This window comes from Herpailurus yagouaroundi, unplaced genomic scaffold (genome assembly GCF_014898765.1).
Source record: "Herpailurus yagouaroundi ecotype Mexico unplaced genomic scaffold, PumYag 165, whole genome shotgun sequence".
NCBI lineage: Eukaryota > Metazoa > Chordata > Mammalia > Carnivora > Felidae > Herpailurus > Herpailurus yagouaroundi.
This window is the reverse complement of record NW_024412406.1, coordinates 28,897,051-28,923,832: the sequence shown is the minus strand read 5'-3', so window position 1 is coordinate 28,923,832 and position 26,782 is coordinate 28,897,051. Positions and strand designations below refer to the sequence as shown.

At 40.0% G+C, this 26,782-nt stretch overlaps 1 long non-coding RNA gene across 1 annotated transcript; it reads left to right on the top strand.

Annotated features, from left to right (window-relative positions):
• The first annotated feature begins 24,349 nt into the window (after positions 1–24,349).
• LOC121038353 (uncharacterized) lies at positions 24,350–26,426 on the top strand. The gene is made up of 2 exons (XR_005794311.1): positions 24,350–24,521; positions 24,640–26,426. It is a non-coding gene; the product is annotated as an uncharacterized LOC121038353 (long non-coding RNA).
• Positions 26,427–26,782: the final 356 nt, after the last annotated feature.

Genomic DNA, 26,782 nt, shown 5'->3' with positions numbered 1-26,782 from the left:
ATTTAACTGGACTAAAGAACGACTAAGCTAGATGGTAAAACAATATTTCTGGGTGTGTCTGGAAGGATGTGTCTGGAAAAGATGAATATCTGAGTCAGTCAGACAGAGTAAAGATCACCAATGCAGGCGGGCATCATCCAATCTGCTGAGGGCCTAAATAGAACAAAAGGCAGGAGGAAGGGGAAATTCTTCCTCTCTGCTTGAGCTGAGACACCCATCTTCTCTTGCCCTTGGACACTCCCAGTTCTCAGGCCTTTGGACTCAGACCCAGATCTATGCTATCACCTCCCAATTCTTTTTTTTTTTTTTTTAATTTTTTTTTTCAACGTTTATTTATTTGTGGGACAGAGAGAGACAGAGCATGAACGGGGGAGGGGCAGAGAGAGAGGGAGACACAGAATCGGAAACAGGCTCCAGGCTCCGAGCCATCAGCCCAGAGCCCGACGCGGGGCTCGAACTCACGGACCGCGAGATCGTGACCTGGCTGAAGTCGGACGCTTAACCGACTGCGCCACCCAGGCGCCCCTTTTTTCTTTTTTTTTTATTTTTTATTTATTTATTTTTTCACCTCCCAATTCTTGAGCCTCCTTTGAACCTGGACCTCACTGTTGGCTTTCCTTGTGCTACGGCGTGCAGACAGCCCTTCATGGGACTTCTCTGCCTCCATAACCACATGAGCCAATTCCCAAAACAAATCTCTTCTTTTTCTATCTATCTATCTATCTATCTATCATCTATCATCTATCTATCATTTCCTAATGGTTCTGTTTATCTGGAGAACCTTGACTCATATGTGTTATATAACATAGGGGTTCTAGGGACGCATGGATGGCTCAGTCGGTTAAGCGTCCGACTTCAGCTCAGGTCACGATCTCGCAGTTGGTGATCTCAAGCCCCGCGTTGGGCTCTGTGCTGACAGCTCAGAGCCTGCAGCCCATTTTGGATTCTGTGTCTCCCTCTCTCTCTGCCTCTCCCCTGCTCATGCTCTGTCTCTCTCTCCTTCAAAAATAAATAAACATTAAAAAATTTTTTTAAGAAAATTAAAAAAAAAAAGGGGCTCTAGGGGTTATCTCTGAACTTGATAGAGTTTAGTAATTTCCCAAAATGACCAAAATTTGTTCCATGTGAAGATACCAATTCTCTTAAGTAAGAGTGAACGACCACAGGGCACCTGGGTGGCTCAGTTAAGCCTCCGACTTCAGCTCAGGTCGTGATCTCATGGTTTGTGGGTTTGAGCCCCACATTGGGCTCTGTGCTGACAGCTCAGAGCCTGGATCCTGCTTCAGATTCTGCGTCTCTCTCTCTTTCTGCCCCTCTCCCACTCATGCTTTTCTTTCTTTCTCTCTCTCTCAAAAATAAACATTAAAAATTTTTTTAAAAAGATTGAACTACGCACAAGGTATAAGAAACTACATATACTTGAAGTGTAGGTGAAGAGAGGCATCACGTTTTCCTGCAGACCAGAGTCCTCTGGACCCCAAAAGTCCTAGAATTCCAGATTGAATGGAGCAGTTCTAGATACTGAAACTTCAAGAGACTTATTAGGCTCTTGTGTTTGCATATGGTATAATATATTTTGTGTTTAACATGCTTTGTGTTGTCTGAGAAGGCAGCAGCTTTATTTAGGTGGATATGTTGAAAATACTATCGTGCACGAAAGTTTACTTCTAGGTAGGACCCTGTCATCATAAAACTTGTCATTGAATTCTATGCTGCAATTTTCTAGAGTCTCATTCTCCAGGGTAATTAGGAATCTCTAATACACAACACACCAAGCAAGAGATTCAGGCTTTTAAAAAATGGTCTTCCTAATTTGCAAATATTAATAAAGCCATGGTACCTAGGAGCTGCAGAGTCAGTTAAGGATTACAGCTTCCCTTGCTCAGGTTTATTGAGATATAATTGATATATAACATTTCGTAAATTCAAGGTGTACAATGTGATGCCCTGATGAAGTATGTATTCCAAAATGATTTCCACAATAAGGTTAGTTAACATCCATTCCCTCACATAATTACAAGGTGTGTGTTCGTGTGTGTGTGTGTGTGTGTGTGCATGTGGTAACAATATTTAAGATCTTAGCAACTTTCAAGTATGTAACACAGTATTGTTGACTATAGTCTCCATGCTGTGCTTTAGATCCCCAGAATCTATTCACCTTCAAACCGGAAGTTTGGACCCTTTGACCAACATCCCCCCATTTCCTTCACCTCCACCCCTGGTAGCCGCCATTTTATTCTGTTTCTAGAAGATTACAGCTTTGACGTGGATAAGCATAAACAACAACAACAAAAGAGGCTAATGCCTAATGAATTTTGGAACAATCAGATCATGCACGTTTTAATCAAGTGTTCTGAAAAATCTTGGAGTAGAGCCGTAAAAGAAAATTGAGAGAAACAAAAACATTTGCTTTCACTTAGCTAAAGATTTTAACAGAATGCGGTTTGAGGCGATGCAAGAATATCCCCTAAATTTCAACTGAAGTGGTAAAGGAAACCTGTTTTGGGTGAACGATACCAGATAACTTTTAGGGAAAGGAGGTGAGTCCAGACTTGTTCCTGGGAGAGACAGCAAGTTGTGATCTTGAGGGCGGGTGGGGGGGCGTCTTCTCCCACTAAAGGATCAGAGTACATGAGATGCCGCCATTCTTTTCTATGTTTTCCTCAGAGGCCTACCCTGTGACCCTCTCATGCTGGCTTTAAATGGTCACAGTAAAAACGATTAGACTGTTTCAATGTTTTATCCTCTTCTTATTTTCCATTTGGGAATATCGGTAAAGCCGCTATTTTCTGGTGAATCTAATTATCCCTCCAACCTTATTTTCTTCCTAATTGCAAATCTGTAGCACATAGTCATAAACACTTGATGGCAGGAAAATGACAAAATGAGAAACAAAGTTACCTCCATACAGAGGTAACTTTCTAGACTTGCCTAAAAATATTTTGTTAAAGAAGACGGTTCCAAAGTAATCAATGCCCATTAACTCAAACTCTTTCTAAATGAACAAAAGCAGGGACAAATTATTTATAGCCAAGGTACGGAGTCCAGGGGCCGTGGCCTTGAGATCTAGGAACGTCAGGAGGGAGGTCATAACCTTCAGGATCATTTCCAAGAGTGTGTCCTTGCCTCTGGGCCTTAATGTCAAAACTTCCATGTTCTTGCCTTGTTTCCGAGCCTCCTTCTACCCCTGTGTTGGATTCTGTAAACCACATGCTGTTCTTCCAATAAATTCTGAAGTTAGCCAGAATCCACTGCTGGGTCTTGCGACCAAGAGCACTGACTGATTTAACCTCCCAATCTTGGTTGAAATAACCAGTGTTTCCTTGGTCACTTAATTTCTAGAAATTAAAAAAAGTTAACATTGGCAATACAAGTGATCACATAGGTTATTGTGGGTTTTATAGATATGTAACCATTAACGTTGGTTACATTTTCGAGCATAAAATACCTTTCACATTCCAAACTTACGTTTCAAAGAACTTTGGCAGAGATGTTATTGTTTTAGTTGGGAGTTCCTGAATCAGTAGCAGGCAGAAGTTTTCTTTTAATGCAAAGAAAATTAACCGTACGAAAATGATTTTTTTCACAGTCAAGCTTTCTATCAAATTTCCTAGCCAAGCTTTTTTCTTCAAAAGCCTGTTATTATCCCAGTTAAGGAACTATATATAGGAGTTGAAATTTTCATCACATTGAGGAAATGTCAGCTCTTTCAGAGAATGGGTTTTTAGTAATCCATCTGGTAATGGTTTGAATTAAAAAAAAAAAAAACCTATGAGATTTCAAAATAAAAGACGAGATAAAAATATTTTAATCCTTTTCCATATTATTTTGACATAGTAGCATATTTAGTTAATAGAAGGTTTTCACCAGCAATTATAGTTTCCATCAAGGGCATTTCTTATGCTCAAACTGTAATCAGTTTGGATTTGCTATAGTTCACATCTCATCCTCTAACTTACTTACAAAGAACATTGTGACTGAAATTTAAAACTTTCAAAATTGTCCTTGAAACTCTTTGCCCCTTCCTAAGAGAAGACATTCCCTTTAAAATTTGACCAGAAGCCTAACATGAACCCAAAGTTGGGAAAGCTTACCTCAAGGTTACATGGCCCATCAGTGACAAAATCAGGATTTGAACATAGGTTCTTCTGGTCCAAGGTCATGTACTGTTATCAGCAAAACACTGTCTTCTCTAGTTATCACCATCTCAGAATACTTGCCTGGAAACAAACTTCTGACGCCCACCCTTGTAGACAACTATCCCAACTGTTTTCTTCATCTTAGTCTGAATGCATGTGGTGATTTCGAGTTCCTCTCTGCCCCTACGGAAAGGAGCCTATGTTAGTGAATTCTAAGGCTCTCCTTTTAACATTAACGTTAAAATCAATGAAAGACTAAAACTTCAATTTATTTTAACCCTTTTTGATAATATTTGGCTGTTTCTTTTTTTTTTTTTTAATTTTTTTTTTCAACGTTTTTATTTATTTTTGGGACAGAGCGAGACAGAGCACCAACGGGGGAGGGGCAGAGAGAGAGGGAGACACAGAATCGGAAACAGGCTCCAGGCTCTGAGCCATCAGCCCAGAGCCCGACGCGGGGCTGGAACCCACGGACTGCGAGATCGTGACCTGAGCTGAAGTCGGACGCTTAACCGACTTCGCCACCCAGGCGCCCCTTGGCTGCTTCTTAAGAACATTTTCAGACTGACACCTGGCTCTAATGTCTTTTATGGATTGAACCGATGTTACTGAGCCCTGATTGTGGACCAGACAGTCTTCTGGCACTCGGAATGCCCCAGGGGGCAAAACAAACACAAATCTCTTCTCCCATGGAAAAATAGATAAAAAAGCAAACAAGATCCTTTGGATAGTTTTAAGTAAAAAAAAGCAATATGTACAACCTGAAATGAACGTAAGCTTGGGTATCAGCTACACTTCAGTTAAAAAGAAAGAAAGAAAATAAAAGAAGCCTAAAAAAAAAAAAAAAAGACCAACATGATCTGGCTTATATTTTCAAATGAGAATTCTGAGTGTCACATGGAAAAAAGGACTCGAAGGGGGCGCGGGGTGGGTGGGGGGGAAGGGGTAGAAGAAGAAAGACAAGTTGAAAAGGTGTTACAATAGTGTAGGTGAGGGGTGGTGGTGGTGTGGACGAGGTAGCAGCAGTAAAGATGATAAGGAGGTTACGTTCAGGAAGTATTTTGAGAATAGGACCAAGAGTGTTTTCTGGCAGATGGGATGTAGGGTATGAGATGAAGAGAGGATTCAAAGATGAGCCCAAGGATTCTGAATAAATGATTCTGCTTTCAATGAGAAGGAAAATAGCATGAAAGAAGCCAGTTTGGGGAGACGCCTTTGTATACAACAGATTAAAAATAGATGAAGATCTTGGAAGAGGCCAGTGACATGGGTCTTCATGTGTTTCGTAGAAGAGGCTATGTTCTTTGGATCTCTTTGCGGTGAGTTTGAAGACAAGGAAGACGACTTATGTTGACATCCAGATGTGGGCTCTAGTAAGGAGAATCAAAATCCTAAGAATAAGCATGAAATATTTGGCTTTCAAAGGCATCTATTCAGTGCCATGGAGAATTTCACACAAGTGATCTGGACTGTTGATAAGGTGAATCCCCCTGCTGTCGGTGGTTCATTCTTTCATTCCCTCCTTCACTAACCTGTGCATTTACTCGACGCTCCATCATCAGGGCAACGAAGACAAATAAAGCACAATCCTTCCCCTCAAGGCAAAGAAATATACAAAAGCAAATAAATAAAAATGAAGTCCTTCTTCTTATTGATGAGACCTTATGATATATATGTTATATATGGTATGCCATTTATAACATATTCTGGCGGGATCCATAAATTACCTGTAAATTTTTAAATGTTTGTAATTACAACGGGATTATGAACATTATAATTAACCGATCAAAACATCAATTCAAACCCTATTCTGAGTCTGCTGGATCTCTCCTTACCTGCACTATTATTGTTCAATTTCTCTTCTTGCTTTTGTGTTTGAGTTCTGTGTTCACTTCCCAGGGCTGTTCCAAAATAGCACAAAATGGGGAGCTGCGAACAACACAAACTTATTGGCTTGGGCTCCTGGGTGGCTCAGTCAGTTAAGCGTCCGACTTCAGCTCAGGTCATGATCTCATGGTTCGTGGGCTGGAGCCCCGCGTCGAGCCTGCTTCTGATTCTGTGTCTCCCTCTTTCTGCCCCTCTCCTGTTCACGCTTGTCTCTCTTTATCTCTCAGAAATAAATAAACATTAAAAAATTTAAAAACAAAAACAAAAACAAACTTACTGACTCGGAACTCCAGAGGCTGGGGTCCAAAATTAGGGTGTTGTCAGGGCCATGCTCCCTCTGAAGGTACTCAGGAAGGATCTGTTTAGGCATCTCTCCCAGCTTCTGGTAGTTCTTTGGTTTATGGCAGTGTAAGTCCGTCTTCACAGGACATTCTTCCTGTGTGTGTCTGTGTCCAAATTTCCCCTAATCGTAAGGATTTCCATCAGGATTAGGGTCCCACCTCACTCCAGCATGATCTTATCTTAACTAATTATATCCGCAGTGACTGCGATTCCACAGTCTGAGATACTGGGGGTTAGGACTTCAACACATGAATGTTGGGGAGATAGTCCAACCCATATGTTCACAATATTTTTTGTTCCAGGAGATCACGTACATTGACAGTATTTCTTGATTTGAGGTCCATGGACTCCTACATCAGCAGATCTCTTCTCCATGTTCAGAAGGTCTCAAGTTTGAAACATATGGATGTAGAGACGCCTCCTTTAGACGGAAGCCCTGGGGGGGGGGGGGCGTGATATTAGAAGGAACTGAGCTCTTTTGTGGAACTATTCTAGGCATTTAACTGTGACTTTGGCCCAAGGTCAAACATGCCAAAATCAAGCCAGACAAATCAAGCTTCCCCTCAGTTTGGGAAGAAAAAAGAGCATCTGAGGTGAAGCTGAAGCGGTAAACAAGACGTGAGACCAAGCCCTCAGCAATGGCATGCTACTGAGACTAGTCAAACCCGAGGAAATAACTGTCACCGTGGGATGAAAACCAGATCCAAGTGGGGCCGAAATGCCCTATAGGATTTGATGTTTCAAAATTCTTAACCATAGCAAAGTGACACATGTTTTGGTTCAGTCTGTTGTTCCTAAGGCTATTTGAAAAAGGAATTCTTTAGATAGGTCTGAAGTCAAAGGTAAGACCAAAACATAATAGTTATAACACTGAAAATACAATTTAATCTCCCATTTGTAGGCAAAGTCAGTAATACGGGGTAAACTAGAACAGAAAGAAACTCGGATTCAACACTGTTTGTAGTGTTACCACAAAGTAACACTAAAAGTAAGTTACCACAAAAAGATTAAAGGGCGTGGCTAGATAAAGCCTTATTAAGAACATTGTTTCCTTCTGCAGTAAAGAAATATTAAAGTTTTAAAAAATCTGCTTTCGGGGCGCCTGGGTGGCTCAGTCGGTTGAGCGTCCGACTTCGGCTCAGGTCACGATCTTGCGGTCCGTGAGTTCGAGCCCCGCGTCAGGCTCTGGGCTGATGGCCCAGAGCCTGGAGCCTGCTTCCGATTCTGTGTCTCCCTCTCTCTCTGCCCCTCCCCCGTTCATGCTCTCTCTCTGTCTCAAAAATAAAATTAAAAAATGTTCAAAAAAAATTTTTTTTTAATCTGCTTTCTACTTACACTGGTTACGTAAATATTAAACATAAAGCTGAACAAGCTATTTGTATTCCCTTTGTGAAAGTGAACCGACTGGTCAATATTAGCTGATATTTATACATTCATAGTTGAAAGACAAAATTCTAAACTGGAGAATACTTTAGATTATTATTTTTTTAATTTGAAAAGAAAATGATCGAGACTCATATTCTGTGGAGGACATTTTGTTTCTAAAAAAATCCATTTGTTGTTGCTGTCAGGAGCTATAAAAATATTAACAAGGTCATCAAAGCATCCTAATGATGCACTGTCTCTTCAAGAGGAATGCGATGTTACTGAGCCAGGATGTAAGCATCGAGTGGCCAAAATATTACATTTTTCTGGCCAATAGCACATATAACATGGGTAGTTTTGGAGGGGACATGTAGTGGGGTTCAGGTAGCTATATACTCAGACTGTCAACCTCATAGGGAGAGACATTCCCAGGTATGAACAAGTGGACTGTGTTCTGCTGTGATCTATTGAAGTGAAATATGTGTCTTGCGTATTTTCATAAGTGTAGTTAGGTTGATAATTTTCACTTGTGCTTTACGCATATCAAAGGGGCATATGAAAGGCAACAACACGGGCTACAAGGCCATAATGTCCAAAGAGTTGGGGCTATTCTGGCTGTCAAATATCCTTCCCAACTGTCACTACGCCTACATATTGTGTTCTTCGAGTTAAGTAGACTTTTTGGTAAACCATGGGTGTGGGTATATCAACATGTGTTTGACCTTGGTCTTTTGCCATTCAAAGTACAATTAATTGCACTCGAAATGCAATGGGGTTCGAACCCATGAACTAGGAGATCATGACCCGAGTCAAAGTCGGACGCTTAACGGACTGAGGCACCCAGGTGCCCCAGGGAGCATTTTTAAATTGTATGTTCCAAGGCTAAAGGAAGTGTTTTAATTTACGGACTTCACTGCTCTCATAGTATTTATCACATGCAAAGTTTTTTCCGAACTATTATTTATTTGATTCTCACAGGAACATGACATATTATCCCATTAAAAATTGACAATTTAAGGGACTGACACAGGGGTTAAGTTTTATCCCAAAGATTACAGTCAGGAAGTGAAAAGGACTGGCACTGAAGCATCTTCCCCAGGAGTCAGTTCACTGCACTAATGTGGTCCCCCAAATACCCGTATCTGTCTAATATCTATAGCTGTGTTCCTCTTCTGCTAAACCCAGAATTTTGAGATTTTTAGCCAGTTCCAAATGGTTCATCTGACTTGAATGGTTCTGTATCACCCAATTAATTACACTTAAAGAAGTTCCCAGAACCTGATCAATTTTGCCAGCTGCACTACACCTGAAGTTCAATTGTCAATTCATTCAACAGGTACTACTACTTGTATACGGTAAGTAGCTCTAATATGAGCCATGCATATTTTATATTTTCTAGCAGCAACCGCCATTTAAATATCCAGATCAAAATCCACACTTTACCTCCTTAAAGCCTTTCAGCTACCTCCATCACATTCAACACCAAAAGTCTACCAATTGGCTTAATGGATGAATGATGAATGACTTTTCATCAGCAAAATGAATAGTGTGCGTGAACAGAATCTAAGACCTTACACAAATTATGAGGAACGGTGATTACTTGAGATTCCCACCTGGTTCTGGATTCACGGATTGTAAGAGAATTTTATCTCTGGCCTCTGGCTGGAAGGTTAGCCAAACTGGCCAATAGAATATAAGCTTATCTGTCTTATAAGAGGCCTTTCTTACATGGGGCTCCCATCTAAAGGGATGGAAGTTAAGACTCATTACCAGTGATACACATGGCAGGATTTGGCACAAGACGTGCCTTGATTGTTACCTCTTTCTGGATTTCTTTATATATTGTAGAGAGGAAATTTATAACACTGACAAACTTCTAAGCATTAGAAACTATGAATACTTACCCCTTAAGAATCTGATAATTGTGAGTGATCAAATTTTCTGAGGTCAGTTTTCAACTAGATCCTTCTAAATCTATTATTAAGCCTAATGAAAACCTTAGAAAGAGTATTCCTGGTTCATAAGAAATATCAAAATAAGTAACATAAAATCACTTGCGCTTTTGCCTCTATAAGGACTTGGGGAATAAGATTGGCTTTCGTTTTTTATTTTATATACCTCTGTATTATTCAATTTGCATAATTGTTATATTCTGTATAATTTACATCGTACAATGATGTTGGTGATGATAATGATGTATTATTCAAATTGCAAGTAAACTTGTATTACTTGTATTACATGTATTACTTTTTAGTGAAAAAGAACTAACATAACAGAAAAGAGCGAAACTAATTTTATGCCAAGACTGATGTAGGAATACAACTTTTGCTACAACTCCTCATTTCAATTTTTGAGATCTTCAACATAGCATCATTATTTTCTTCGTAACTTACACAAATGAATGTTATTTACTTGAACGTATGCGTCATTTTTCTGTTTGCTGCTAATTTTCTGATACTGGATGACAAAGGTCCTTTACACAACACTGGAAGTTTCACTTAGGACTCTTATTATCTTCATGTTCCATAAAACTGAGTGATAATCCACTGTGTAGAAGCACTACAGTTGGGGTGTCTGGGTGACTCAGTCAGTTAAGCATCTGACTCTTGGTTTTGGTTCAGGTCATGATCTCATGGCGGGTGGGATCGAGCCCCACGTCAGGCTCTGTGCTGACAGTGTGGAGCCTCTTTGGGATTCTCCCTCTCCCCGTCTCTGTTCCTCCCCTGCTTTCTCTGTCTCCCTCTCTTTTTCTCTCAAAATAAATAAACTTCAAAAAAAAAAAAAAAAAGAAATGCCGTCAAATGCCAAGGAGAATCATGGCTATTACAAAAGATCAAAAATCATAAACACTGCGATGTGGTAAATTTATTTTGTTTTGTGGATGAAAACTCAATGACAGAGGCTGTACTTTATAACCTTTATTGAATAAATGCATGAGTCCCATCTCAGTTGGTGTCTATGTGTTTGAAAACTGGTTTAAAAACTCAGCTTCCTGTATTATCAGAGATTTTTTTTAAGCAAAATCATTCCTGCTAGTCTTGATATTTCCTATAAGAATTACATTGAAGTATAAAGGTATATAAAGTGTATCAGAAAAGATTTCTCCGTTCCTAGGTTTATGACAATTTGGGGCCTGGGGTAGTGCACAGAAAGCTAGCCCATAAAAATAACTCCAGAATCATTTAAAATATGGAACAGATGTTGCAGGTGAAAAAAAGATCATATTCTCAGAGGGCAGCCCCCCGAGGCCTACATAAATGTGTGGTAGAGTCTGACCTCCCCACCTCTAAGAAAGCAGAAAAGTAAGAAGGGGTATGTTTTAAAAGTAGAATGAATGCATGGAATCACCATTGATGCTATGCCCTTTCATTGTTGGCAAAACAAAGCTGCCATTTCTAATATCAAAACGCACCTCGGGGCGCCTGGGTGGCGCAGTCGGTTGAGCGTCCGACTTCAGCCAGGTCACGATCTCGCGGTCCGGGAGTTCGAGCCCCGCGTCGGGCTCTGGGCTGATGGCTCAGAGCCTGGAGCCTGTTTCCGATTCTGTGTCTCCCTCTCTCTCTGCCCCTCCCCCGTTCATGCTCTGTCTCTCTCTGTCCCAAAAATAAATAAACGTTGAAAAAAAAAAAAACATTAAAAAAAAATAAAAAAACAAAAAACGCACCTCTTCTGCTTATCTTTTTCTTTAGGACTTCTACTCTATGAATATGTATTAGCTCCAAAATCTGGCTTCCTGAAAGTCAACTCTCTTACCACCTGCATTTAATCCTCCTCATGTAGACTTTCAGGCTTATCCCTTTTCTAAGAGGACATTAAGGTAAGAAAAGCGGCATTTCATTATCAGCTTTCTTCCACTGGAAAGGAAGGAATTGTTTCCCTTTTAGACTCCAAATGAACAGAAAAACAATAACTCTAAAAATCCTTTACCCTCCCATCACCACTCCTGCAGACAGTTATGTTCAAAGAATGCCTTCAGATGTTGAAATACACACTTTCCAATCCAAGAGATTTTGGGGACTAATGCTTCCCAATTTGACTATAGGTTTTATGTTGATGGACACGTAAGTTAAATTTGAAAATACACATCTAAGCTCAGCCGCAATAATTTCTTACTTGACACATCCCCAAAGGCAAGGGAATTCAAAGCAAAAATGAACTATCGGGACCTCATGAAGATAAAAAGCTTCTGCACTGCAAAGGAAACAATCAACAAAACTAAAAGGCAACCGACGGAATGGGAAAAGATATTTGCAAATGACATATCGGATAAAGGGCTAGCATCCAAAATCTATAAAGAATTCACCAAACTCCACACCCAAAAAACAAATAATCCAGTGACGAAATGGGCAGAAAACACGAATAGACACTTCTCTAAAGAAGACATCCAGATGGTTAACAGGCACATGAAAAGATGCTCAACGTCACTCCTCATCAGGGAAATAAAAGTCAAAACCACACTGAGATACCACCTCACACCAGTCAGAGTGGCCAAAATGAACAAATCAGGAGACTATAGATGCTGGAAAGGATGTGGAGAAACAGGAACCCTCTTGAACTGTTGGTGGGAATGCAAACTGGTGCAGCTGCTCTGGAAAACTGTGGAAGTTCCTCAAAAAATTAAACATAGATCTACCCTATGACCCAGCAATAACACCGCTAGGAATTTACCCAAGGGATACAGGAGTGCTGACGAATAGGGGCACTTGTCCCCAATGTGTATAGCAGCACTTTCAACAATAGCCAAATTATGGAAAGAGCCTAAATGTCCCTCAAATGATGAATGGATAAAGAAGTTGTGGTTTATATATTCAATGGAATACTACTTGGCAATGAGAGAGAATGAAATATGGCCTTTTGTAGCAATGTGGATGGAGCTGGAGAGTGTGATGCTAAGTGAAATGAGCCATCCAGAGAAAGACAGATACCATATGTTTTCACTCTTATGTGGATCCTGAGAAACTTAACAGAAGACCATGGGGAAGGGGAAGGGGGAAAAAAGAAATTAGAGAGGGAGGGCGGCAAACCATAAGACACTCTTAAAAACTGAGAATAAACTGAGGGTTGACGGGGGGTGGGAGGGAGGGGAAAGTGGGTGATGGGCACTGTGGAGGGCACCTGTTGGGAGGAGCACTGGGTGTTGTATGGAAACCAATTTGACAATACATTTCATATAAAAAATGAAAATGCATATTTATAAATCCTGTGTCTTTCAGGCTAATGGTTATATATTTGGCTAGATTTATTGTCTACATAAGGTGCAGTCATAGAAAACTGTAAAACTTATTTGCCTAAGGAGCTGAATATTTAAAATTCTGCCAGTTCTGCCCCACACTCGGAATGATTCGGTGTGAGCCTTAGCAACTTCCGGTCACATGCCACAGGGGCATTAATAATGGGTTCTAGGTTATACCCCGTGTACTCCAATGTCAGTCTGCACAGGATATAGTTTGGGAGATTTGTCAGAGAAAAGAGGAGAGAGAGTCCCAGCTGACTTTGCTCATGGATAGAGCATTTGAGATGGCTGATTTGAGGGATCTAGGAAAGTCTTCCTTAGACACCACCCCCCACCCGCCCCAAATCTTGGAGTGCCTGATTCATAGCCTGAAATCCTGCCATAAAAAAGTCATTTTTTCAGGTTAGTCTTTCTTCCCCAATGGAAAGGTAAACGTCCTTTCCAGTCAGTAACAAGTATATAATCATTTCCCAATTGCAGTTGAGATCCGGGCTCTGAAACACTGCTTATTTATCTCTTAGTACAAAATAATAATAATAATAAAAAAAACATTTTCTTCAATGGTTGATGAACTTTCCTATGCAAACCCTGTTGCATTGTCTGACTTTCTAGAAAAATTAGTAAACAGACAGCAGCAGCAGCAGCAGCAACAAATAGCAGACAGTAAACCCTAAAGGAAAAGGTGTACTCTCTAGAGTTGTCACAGTATGGTGTTTGAAGTGTCCAGTTTTCAACAAAAACATTATCATAATGCAAAGAAATAAAGTATGGCCAATAGGAACTGTCATGGAAGAAGTCAGACATTGGACTCCCTAGATAAAGAGATTTGGAACCAGAATTATAAATATCTTCAAGGAATTAAAGGAAATCATATCCGAAGAATTAAAGAAAAGTATGACAGCATGTCTCCCAAATAAAAAAAAGCCAGTAAAAATATAAAATTATTTTTTTTAAATGGACATTCTGGAGTTCAGTACAATATTTGAAATGAGTAATCCATCAGAATGGCTCAGCAGCAGATTCAAGCTGACAAAAGAAATAATCAGGGAACTTGAAAATAGGTCAGCTGAGATCATCTAATCTAAGGAACACGGTGAAAAAAAGAACGATGAGAAATGAACAGGGCCACAGTTACATGTGGGACACCATCAAGATTACCAACATACGCAAAATGGAGACTCGGAGGAGAGGAGAAAAAGCAGCAGAGGAAATATTTTAAGAAAGAATAGCTGAAAAATTTCCAAATATGAAGAAAAACTGCTAATCTACACATTTAAGAAGGTCAATAAACTCCGAGTAGGATAAACTCAAAAAGATCCACACCTAGACACATTATATTTAAACTGCTGAAAGTTAAAGCCAAAAGGGAACTTGGGAGGTGCCAAGAGAAAAATGATTTTACACACACACAGGATTCTTGATAAGATTAACAGATATGACAGTAAAAAACATGGAGGCCTGGGGGCGCCTGGGTGGCTCAGTTGGTTAAGCGTCAGACTTCGGCTCAGGTCAGGATGTTGCAGTCCATGAGTTCGAGCCCCACGTTGGGCTCTGTGCTGACAGCTCGGAGCCTGGAGCCTGTTTCAGATTCTGTGTCTCCCTCTCTCTCTGCCCCTCCCCCTCTCATGCTCTCTCTCTCTCTCAAAAATAAATAAACATTAAAAAGTTAAATAAAATTATTAAAAACATGGAGGACTGAAGGCACTGGGACACTATGTTCAAAGTGCTGAAATAAATCCTGTAGGTTCTAAGGAGACCATATTTTCTAGACACATAAACTCCTTTCTGCTTCATATTTAGGTCTCCGTTGTACCTATTTGCTATTTATGTCTCAATTTTTTACTGTTTCTGATTATGGTATGTGTGTCACTCCCAAGTTATTTTCTAAAGGTCTACTCGGGTTATCACCACTCCTGAAGCATGCTTACTGTAAAATATCAAAACACTTTATCAGTGTAAAAAGTAAAACCGGGGCAGCTGGGTGGCTCAAGCAGTTCAGCATCCAACTCTTGGTTTCGGCTCAGGTCGTGATCTCACCGTCCATGGGATCGAGCCCCACAGCGGGCTCTGCACTGACAGTGAGGAGCCTGCTTGGGATCCTCTCTCTCCGTCTCTCTGTCTCTCTCTGCCCCTCCCTTGAGCTCCCCTCCTCCCAAATAAATAAACTGAAAAAAAGTAAAACTTAAATTTCCTTTTACCATCGATCCCACATTCCTCCCTCTCTTAAGATAGCCACCCTCGATCAGAGTGGCATATTCTTGGCATATTCTTTCCAGACCTGCTGAGGTATATGTTTAATTAGGGAGATCATGCCTGAGCCCAGTAAATGCAGAAGAGGGTAAATGTTACCATCACACGCTCTGGGGCCTGATGGTTTCGGTTCAGGTATTGGCTCTGACTTCTTAGTGTCTAGACTTAGGCAAATTCCTTCATCATTCTGTGACTCAGTTTCTTCACATGTAATATAAAGATGAATGCATAACAATCTTCCAATAAATGTTATAGTCCATATAAATTTTTCACATTAGGAACAGTATGATGCACATGTTATTCTGGAGCTTAATTTACTTTATATCACAACATGTAAGGATTATGTGATTTTAACACATGCAAATCTACTTCATTATTTCTAAAGTCTATAGGTTATTCTTTACTATGCACGTGATATAACTTCACCATTCTGTCTTTGAAAGCTAGGTTACTTCCAGCTTTTTTGATATTATAAACAGTTCTACAGTAATTCATCTTTGTAATTCAAATGTGTGTCCATAGAATAGATCTCGAGAGGGATAACTTCTGGGTTGAAAGCACGCAATTTAAAAAATATTTTAACTAATGTGAAATTACCTCCCAAAATGGCTAGTCTGATTTTCACTCATTATAATAAGGTAACAAAATCTAGGAAGTTGTTATGACCACAATGTACAGACAAGTAAGCAACGGTTCTGGATAGTCAACAGGCGGCACGGTCAGATGAAACCCAAATATGTTCTTATTTTTAAATCTTGGCCTTTAAAGAGGTGATCATGATTTGTTCATTATCGCTTGAGCACTTGGTCACATGACATACATTAAACATTATTATGTGGCACACGTGATGTTGTTAGCCTTTTTAAGATGAGGACAGTGAGGCTCAAAGTTCACACGATTGCAGCTACAAAAGCAGGTGCTGGTACTCAGGCCTGACAGCTCCCCAGGCCACTTCTCACCCTGACGTGTCATCATAGTCACTCAAAGTCAAATGCGAGTTTCCACGCCTCTCACGTACCTTAGAATGTGCTGCTGCACGAAATGATTCTGTGTGTCCTTGTCACCTCTCCCCATGGGATGACAGATTCTTTGGGAGCTGGGACCATATCTTCATTCTTGTCTGGGCCCACTATAGAATCAAGCCTGTTTCCCATCACATATATTCAGAGTCCGGTGTAAGTTTTCTTATATTTACATTTTTAAATGTTGATTTATTTATTATTTTTGAGAGAGAGAGAGTGGGAGAGGCCAAAAGAGGGACACAGAGAGAATCCCAAGCAGGCTCCACACTGTCATCAGCACAGAGCCCCATATGGAGCTTGAACTCATGAACCATGAAATCATGAGCCGAACTGAGTCAGACGATCAACCAACTGAGCCACCAAGATGCCCTTATATTTACATTTTTGATATTGTGGTGATACTTGGGGTTCCTAAAATATGGAGTTAATATGGGAAGCCTGCATTACAGATTAAGGACTTGGTATTAGCAAACAAAATAATGAATATCTAAACATTAGATTAAAATGTTTATCTAATGGAATATTATATAGCAATTAAGAAGAAGAAGATATATTTTTAAGGCTGGTGTCCACACCACATGGGAATATCTCTATATTACATTTTTTTTTAATTTTTTATATTTCTTTATTTTTGAGAGACAGAGAGAGACAAAGCATAAACAGGGGAGGAGCAGAGACAGAGAGGGAGACACAGAATCCGAAGCAGGCTCCACGCTCCGAACTGTCAGCACAGAGCCCGACGCGGGGCTCAAACCCATGAACCGTGAGATCAGGACCTGAGCCGAGGTCTGACGTTGAACTGGCGGAGCCACCCAGGCGCCCCTCACCAGATTTTTAAATTCTGTTAGGGTGGGAGCAGACTCAGACAGACCACAATCTGGAACGAGACTAGAAGTGCAATTGCATTTAGGAGCGACTCCTGGTGACAGAGGGATTTTTGGTGTCAGTCATAGGCCAAGCGGGTGCAGAGTCTGGTCATTCCAAAAGGGATGTCCCTGTAGGTCAGTAGAGAGCTTTGGAAGAATCTGGGTACAGGCAATTTGCCACAATTCAGGTGAGCAGTGGCTTTGGGGTGGTCTAGCTTTAGTCGCAGAAGTCAAACAAGCCCATGAAGTCAGAACCAGGTCATGGAATCAGCACTAACCGAGCTACTTCTATGTCACATAAGCTACAGAAATCAATGTTCTTAAAGTCCATGACTAGAAATAGGATTGCTCATTTGCTTGAAGGCAAAAGGCACCCACAGTTGGAATGTGGTTCTCTGGTTCTATAGACTGGGGGAAAGTTACCGGACAGAGTGAGGTTTACCATCGTAAAATATACTATATATGGAGCTCAGTGCTAATATCATGTATTTGACCTAAAAAGAATGCGCTGGTAATTTGACAATTTAATAACACTTTTATGGGTCCAATAATAGCAACTATTGTAATAACTTTGTCTTATTTTAATGCTCAAGATCATTTGCATGAGTTAGTACTTCTTTTCTATTTTCCTTAAATTAGTGATTTCTTTTTCTTCTAACACATTTTCTGCAAGTTTGGATAGTATTGCATTGACCACAATGGGCTGAAATATACATAACCTTATGCTAATCATTTTTCAGGGACAATTATAGTCTTGACTTAAATAACATCCTCTTAACTGTGGCTTTAAGTTTAGACTATTGCAGTAGCTTACTCGCTCCCCTCCCCATTACTTCTGATTCTCCAAAGATGCAAACAGTATTTTCTATCAGCCAAAATAAGCCCATTTTGATGCCAAAAGTGCCATAAATCACTCCCACCTTTTATGCGTACAACAGTTTGTATACTGCAATTAGAACACTTCACACATAATTAGAAAGTTGGGAAAAATAGATTTTTTTAAGTTTATTTTAAGATTTAAGTTTATTTTAAGACTATTTTAAGTTTGTTTACAGATAGATGAAAGATAGATAGATAGATAGATAAATGATAGAATGATAGATAGAGAATGCAAGCATACACAAGCAGAGAAGGGGCAGAGAGAGAGGGAGAGAGAATCCCAAGAATCCCAAGCAGGCTCCACGCTGTCAGCAGAGCTCTACGTGGGGCTCGATCCCACCACCCATGAGATCATGACCTGAGCAGAAACCAAGAGTCAGATGCTTAACCGACTGAGCCACCCAGGTGCCCCGAGGAAAATGGATTTTTTGAAAAGTAAGGAATTGGACTAACAACAAATCTTGACTACATACCACTGTGAGAGAGAAACTGAACACATAGGACCAAAATATTGCAAGAATTGGGGTCAGGTAGTTACTAGGCTGCTAAGCTTTACCATGGCCTTTTGTTTCCATCTCTGCAGTCCCTGGCGTCTTCTCTACTAGTGGTGCATATGGTCGGCAGATGCAGAGGGCAAGAGAGCCCCTTCCCTTCCCTCATTCCCAAGAAGCCAAGGAGACTCAAATTAATAGCCAGCAGTGGTTGGACCAATGAGGTTGTTCCACCCTCTGCTGATTTGTAGTAAACACACAGTTTCAGTCTTCCATCACTCCACACACTGACATTGACTTTTCCCTCTCTCCTTCTTTGATCAATTAAGTGATATTTAATTAGAAGGCTTGGAGTGGAAACTTTCCCCCCCCGCTAGAGCTTAATCCGTGGATCTCCTTCCATATCTTCTAGCAGGCTTCTGTTCTCCGTACTTCTGAAAAAAGGCAATGATGATGTTAACGACAACAATATTTACATCATCATACCTTTAGGATAAAATGTTCTGCACACAGCACCTAAATTGAATTAAAGGCTATTAATCTTTTATTCCAAGTAATAACCTTTCTCTACATACCTTTCTAAATACCTAATATATATAAGGGAAATGCTTTAAAATATCTTTATTCTAGGGGCACCTGGGTGGCTCAGTCAGTTAAGTGTCTGACTCTTGATTTCAGCTCAGGTCATGATCTCAAGGTTCATGGGATGGGCCCCTGCATCTGTCTCTGTGTTGAAAGTGCGGACCCTGCTTGGGATTCTCTCTCTCTCTCTCAAAAATAAATAAATAAATATATAAAAAATAAAATAAACACATTTATTCTATGAGACATGTAACATTTGGGGTGGGATCTCTAATGAAGTTTCTCTGAGGTGCAATTAATCGGACACCACTAAAGTACGAACCCATAGTTATTGTCCTCCCTTTCATGTTGGAAGGGGGGTAGGGTCCTTTCAAATCAGAGAGGAATAAAGAACTGCTGTGGGGCAGGTGGGAGTCCCGGGAAGCAGGGGGACCACCCAGTTGGCATGGATCAGCTGCTCAGTGAAGAAAGAGTGACCAGAGAAAGTGTATATGGTGCGCTTTTGCTATTCTTGTTACTGCTTTGAGATTATCACAAGCAATTCTTTCAGACTGAAACAGTCCTGTGATATTATTTTGGAAATAGCAAAGAGTAGGCTTGGAGAAATGGCGCCTCACAGTGTGAGTCTCTATGGACAAAGAATCCAAAAATGGAGAGGAATAGCATAACTCCGAAAAGGAAAGGAAAGCAAATGGAACCCTCGGGAAGCCAGCCTTGAGGGCACAGACTTCAGGAGGCAACTCAGTCCTGGGAATCAGTCATTAGCAGGCCCATGACACCCATTCAGATTATGCTGTGTTCAAGTGGCTTGCTCAGGGTATTATAGGCATAATATATGCAGGCAGAGCTGAAGTCCTAGGACCCAAAATGGAGTCTTGACACCCACTAGGTTAGGAACTAACTACTTTGAACCTAGGTCTCCTCGAACTTTAACTACCCGCAATATTGTACCTACAACACAGAGTTTTTAATGAAGAATAAGCAATATAAGGAGAAAAAAACACTTTGCCAACCATACTATCGCCACAAATATTAGAGTCCACACTCAGAATACACTTGAATGATTTTGAGGAAGCAGGCGGGAATTAGGAGAGAAGATAGCCGACAACATGTCCCCACTTGGATCTACCAACAGTGGCTTGATTTCCAAAGCCAGGGACATCACTAGTGTTAGTCAAGGAGCCCAGATGTTTTCTTTCCGTAAACTTACAATGTCATCTGATATTCTAGGCAAAGAACAGTGCCTTAATTTAAGCTCGCAGAAAACATTAAATGTTGTTGCGCGTGTCTTCTATTCATAGGGTTTCACTTCCATGAATTTTAAGCAAATGTAACCAGTCTGTTGTCTTCCAGGTTACTTAGAAAGTGATTGTGCTGTCAAGCAATGATTTCCTCTTTTCCCCCCTTACATTTGCCCCCATTGTCACAAGCGTATCCCATACGGATCAGCCAAGTGAGAGACAGGCCACAAGATGAAAACTGTTTCGGACTTCTTACTGTATAAAGGTTCTCCTTTCTCTTTCTCTACAGAGAGATTGTGAAGAACAATTTCCAGGCATCCATATTGAGTGTTTTCCACCCAGAAACGCTGGGGGCTAAATAAGCCACTGGTGTCTTTATCTGAATGTCAGGCACATGATCACTTATCGTTACATCAGAGGAGATGGCGAATGGAAAGAAACTAGAACGAAACAAAACAAAACAAAACAAAACAGGTCTTCAAGCCCAGCCACAGATGTTCAGGTTTTTCCAAATGCTGACTTCAAGACCCGAGGAGCTTTGTTGATCACTTGCAAAGAAGGAAACTTGAAGAAAGAAAAGAAATCTTAGTGGTGTTCACTGCTAATTATCTGACAAAACACTCAAGTGTTGAAAGCTATGGCTGAACACCAGTGAACTATGGGAAAGTGGCAAAGTAGTCAGAGCAAATCAATACGACATAAATAAGCCAACTCGGTACTTAAAACGGGGGCTCAGCACCATTTAAGATCATCTTCAAAAACTTTATAAACATGAAACATCATCTCTTCAGAAAACTTAGACCTATGGCATACAGACAAAATTTTGTGTTATGGCTTTGGGGACGCATAGCTCACAGATTCGTTCTCTTAATTTAGAAAGATTCATCTGAGCCATAATTTATACTGCACGAGCACGGCTTCCATGATAAGAACATAAGCCAACGGAGGTATATGGTAAATGAACCTAACTGAAAGAGTTGAGTTCGAGCAGTTCTACAAAACAGACAAACAACCAAACAATCCTTCAGTCAACCCATCTGACTGTTCGCTGGGTGTGGACTCGTCTAAGCACTGCTTCACGAGAGATGATGCATACATAGTCCCTGCTTGGCCCAGAGAAGGAGAGAGACAGCTGAACCCAAACAATGAGAAACTCCAGGGTGGAGTTGCATGTGAAGTGCAGACAAGGTAACATTCCACTGTACCAAACAGATCCCGTAGTGGGTCGTACCTGCCTCTAACCTGGAACTACTCGTTCCTTCTCTTGTTACCCCTGCAGTTTGCTCATGTGATGGATGAGCTCAACATGCACGAGCATCGTTTAGGGGTTATGGGCTATCCCCTTCCAAGCACAGAATGAATAAAACGTTGAATGAGGCAATCTGAGCCGCCCAATCTCTAATTCTGGTCTGGTGTAGTGGAAATACAGTCTTTGGAAATTAGTAGCTCTGGTAAGAGAGGGGGCCTGCAAGAAACGCCCTTTATGCAAAGAAACATATTCAGTCCTAGGGCAGAGTCTCTCTGGGAGAACGCGGGTCATGGCCTCAAAGAAATGGGTGTAGACTTTGATGATAGGGAGCCTGCAAGTATGCTGAGGACATCATTGTACCTAATGCACCTGTTCATTGTAGGTACTACCTTATGCTGACCTTAGGACCCTGCTAGGGAACAATCAAGTCCTGGATCCAATTGTCCCTGGCAGGACCCCTACATAATACAACTCTTAACGAATGTATAAGAAAAATGAACCCCATGAGAGAACCGAAATAAAGTCGAAGGGATGACATAGTACAATGACACCAAGAAGCCATACTTGAACATCCATGTCCTTTAAAAAGGAACCTGTTTAGGGGCGCCTGGGTGGTGCAGTCGGTTAAGTGTCCGACTTCAGCCAGGTCACGATCTTGCGGTCCGTGAGTTCGAGCCCCGCGTCAGGCTCTGGGCTGATGGCTCGGAGACTGGAGCCTGTTTCCGATTCTGTGTCTCCGTCTCTCTCTGCCCCTCCCCCGTTCATGCTCTCTCTGTTCCAAAAATAAATAAACGTTGAAAAAAAAATTAAAAAAAAAAAAAAAAAGGAACCTGTTTATTATAGAAAATTCCAAACATAACAAAAGGAGAAAGAGGGGTATAATGAACTCCCATGAAACGCTGTAGCCGTTGGTCCACTGGTCCAGTATTGTTTCATATATACCCTCCGCCATCAACATACCTTTTTGTATGCAAATATTTCAACAGAGATCTTTAAAAGATAAAGACTCTTTGAGAAAACAATCATTGACAATAAATTTCATCTATTGAAGAAAAAAAATGGAAACCAATTTGACAATAAATTTCATATATTGAAGAAAAAAAAAGAAAACAATCACAATAATATTACCATACATGAAATTGTAAATTACTGTGAATTCTTCAATATCATCCAATATACTATCAGTATTCAAATTTTCCTAATTGTCTTGCAATTTTTTTTTAATTTGCTTAATTAGGATCTCGATAAGGTACATTATTGCAGTTGGGTAACTTGTCACTTAAATGTCTTTTAGTTTATACATTCTGCTTTATTTTGTTGTTGCTGAAAAAACTAATTCGCTTTTCCTGACCAGAGTGGGATAATTTACTTCCCATAGTGTAATGTGCTTCACTCCCTTTATTTTGGGGGGAATCTTGAGATTGATCAGAGTCAAGTTTGATTTTTTCATTAAGAATATTTCATGAGGGTTGGTATGTAGTTCCTTTTGGAAACACAGGTACCTAGCCATTTCTCCTTTTCCGATAAACGTTGTTTAGATTTATTTTTTTTTTTAATTTTTTTTTCAACGTTTATTTATTTTTTGGGGGACAGAGAGAGACAGAGCATGAACGGGGGAGGGGCAGAGAGAGAGGGAGACACAGAATGGGAAACAGGCTCCAGGCTCTGAGCCATCAGCCCAGAGCCCGACGCGGGGCTCGAACTCCCGGACCGCGAGATCGTGACCTGGCTGAAGTCGGACGCTTAACCGACTGCGCCACCCAGGCGCCCCTGTTTAGATTTATTAATTTAGTAAAAGGAAATCCATGGAAAACTGAAGGAAAACTATGCCTCTTCAAAACAAGGAAAAACATACCTTTGAGACAGAACTGGGGCAACGTTGGCTGCCTCTTAACCCGAGCTCTTTCTGGGTATTCATTTCCCCTAATGTTATCTGCCTCGTGGATTATCTGCCCCGTGCCCTGCAGGGGCTTTTGCTTGTCTGATGAAGAAGGGCTCATCTCTTTCTTTATGACTCAATATTTGAATCCAAAGAAAAACTTACAAAAAGATGAAATTATTTGTGATCAGATGCTTTATAAAGATTTATGCACACATTTTATGGTTGTATACATTAGTTATAACCCTTTAGAATAAGTTTAATAATATCTAACTTAGTACCCTTGTATGCATGGTATAAAACTAAAACTATAATATTCTTCCAGCCACAAATGTTTCACCATTGTCTAAGACTGCATATCCTTCCCAACACGGTCTTTGAATAAATAAGAACACATAACTTTAGCAATTCATCTATAATTTTTTATGACTTGATCACTCTGAAAATTTCAAATAGTATAGCAAAGTATGAAGAAGAAACTGAAAATCACCGCTTTTTATACCACCCAGATATTTTTTTAAGTTTATCTATTTATTTTTGAGAGAGAGAGAAAGAGAGCACACAAGCAGGGGAGGGGCAGAGAAAGAGAGAGGGAGACACAGAATATGAAGCAGGCTCCAGGCTCTGAGCTGTCAGCACAGAACCCGATGTGAGGCTCGAACCCATGAACCATGAGAGCATGACCTGAGCCAAAGTTGGATGCTTAACCGACTGAGCGCCCCAGGACCCCCCCACCTAGATATTTTTGTGAATAGAATTACTATCATAAACATGGTAAATGAAACTGCACATGGTTCCTACACTCCTCTAGAGTTAATGTACAAATCTGAACTCTAGTCTTTATTTTATAAACACTGAGGGTTTATGGTGGGCAGGACAGTATGCTATGCTATGCTACGTTATGCTTTGCTCTGCATTGAGAGAGTGGACTGATTTCCTTCGTCAGGAAAGCCTAAAAAGGTATTTGTAAACCACCTGTCCTTGTCCTGCATCCATGTGAGCTTAGAAGTGGTTCCTTTTCCAGCTGAGCCTTCAGATGAGGCCACAGACCCTGAACGGACAGCTTGCTTGCAGCTGGACCCACAGAAACTGTGGGGTAAGAAATGCATGCTGTGTTAAGCTGGTAATTTTTGTAGCAATTTATTTTGCAGCAATAGATTATTAATATCTGAGTTGAAGGGATTTATCCACTTTTATTTGTACTTTGTTCTCAGGAACTTTCTCCCAACTCCGGTGATCACACGTAGACGCAGAGCATGTAATTGCTCCTGAAGACAAAACCAAAGCTTGGCAATTTTAGCTCATTAAAAATAAGTGTGTTGTGATATTTAGTGATTCTTTCAGAAGACAGTTCTTATCTAAAATAGTAATTGTGAGCTAAATTTTGAAAACAATCCCTTTCCTGATGCAAAATCTTGTCGTGAGTTATTTGAGGTCAAGAGAAAGGTAAGAAATGTACCAACTGGAACATAGAGCCTCAAGGCATGATAAACTGGCATTTAACTGAAACCTTTCTTTTTCCCTGCTAGCAATTCTCCATCAGTTAAAAAAATAAAGAAATCAAGAAAGTTCAAATAAATAATCAACTGTTCTTAAGGTGCTTTTAGAAAACATATGATTTATCTAACACCTGTGTAGGCCATTTAATGAACGTATTAATCTTCTGTGCTTATCACAAGTTGGGTTTTAATAATTAAATAGCATCTTTACTATTTACATGTCCAAAAAGACAAATCCAAAAATGTATTTAATTATTTATTTTTCTACTTTTCTGTGTTTTCAATAGTTTATTTCTATATGATTAAATGATTTGTGTATCTGCCTATGTACTAAGACATGTTTACACACACCGTGGAAAGAAGAAAGTTAATGGCTGTCCATTTGTTCTAGATCAATTAGCATTGCATTTAAGTATCGCTTTTCTGATATCTAGACAAAAAGGGAACTATAGAATTATCTCCATCTAGTAGGAATTCTTGAAGAACAGGAAGCATATTTTCATGGTTATAGCCCCAGTAGGCCAGGATTTTTGCCAAATAAGGGAATGAATGAATGAATGAGCATATCTCTGATTTCCTATGCTGAAGCTGTGCTACTGTCTCCAAGTTTTGACTTCTCTTAAGCTTTTGAAAACTCAGCAGATTGGATAACCAAACTCCAACTGTTCAGACATGAAAAATCAAGGGTAAATGAGCAGCCATACAAAATTTAAAGACAGAAATTTATTTTAGGGCATGCTGTTATAATTCCTCAATTGATGTCAAGGTTACGTTGGGAAGCAACATTTTTCTTTATAACCTCACCAATTTGGTAACATGTATTTTGGACTCAGTAAAATAGGAGGGTCAGCCTCTGTTCAATGGGAGAGAAAATTTAACCTGTTCCAAATACACAGCTTTAAGATGGGGATATTTAAAATAGCAAGTAATACCATTTATTAAGCTCCACCCGGTGCCAGAGAACCAAAAGGTTTATGCTGATGTATCTATTTAATCTTCATAGCAATTTGAGAAGTAAATACTGTTATATCTGTTTCAAACATGAAGAGACTAAAATCAGAGCGTTTGAGTAAATTACTCAATATCAAACAACTGGTAAGAACCTGAACACAAGTTGATTTCAATGCAAAGCTCTCTCAGATCCAAAACTAATTACTGAGTTTCCTTGACTGAAAAATGCTACTGACAGTGAGATTGAGGATGAGCATTTAGGGGAGAAGGGACCAAAACATTCAATGCAAACACAAATAATGTCACTGATTGATGGTAATAATATACATTTAGTCTTACAAGTAGGTAACTTCCTCCTATAGAATCACATACACAAAAAAAACAATGTGTAAACTTCTTGCACATTGAAAATGTCAAAGTCGTTTTGAATCAGTTGTGTCCATTGACAGTTAAACAGTATCGTGATAATTAACTGATTTTCATAATTTTCACTCTTGGTCTCTTTGACACTAATATTAAAAGTACCAATATAATCACTAAGGTTTATTGCAGATCACCTGGGTTTTATTTATATGTCCTAATTGGATTCATAGTTTAAATTACAGGGTTAAGAGGTTTAATTAAAAAAAATTTTTTTTAATTTAAGTATAGCTAACACTCAATGCTACATTAGTCTCAGGTATACAACACAGTGATTCAACATTTCCATACATCTTAACAGCATTAATTTGTGACTCATGCAGATCTGTATTTGAATCCAAATTATGCAATTATGTGAATTTAAGCTATTTTCTTCTCAGGACGGGTTAAGCCACGCTTTGATATGAAACAACACCAACATTTCAGTGGCTTACAACGGCAAAGGTTTAGTTCTCCCTCAAGCCACTTGCACATTCCATGTTTGCCG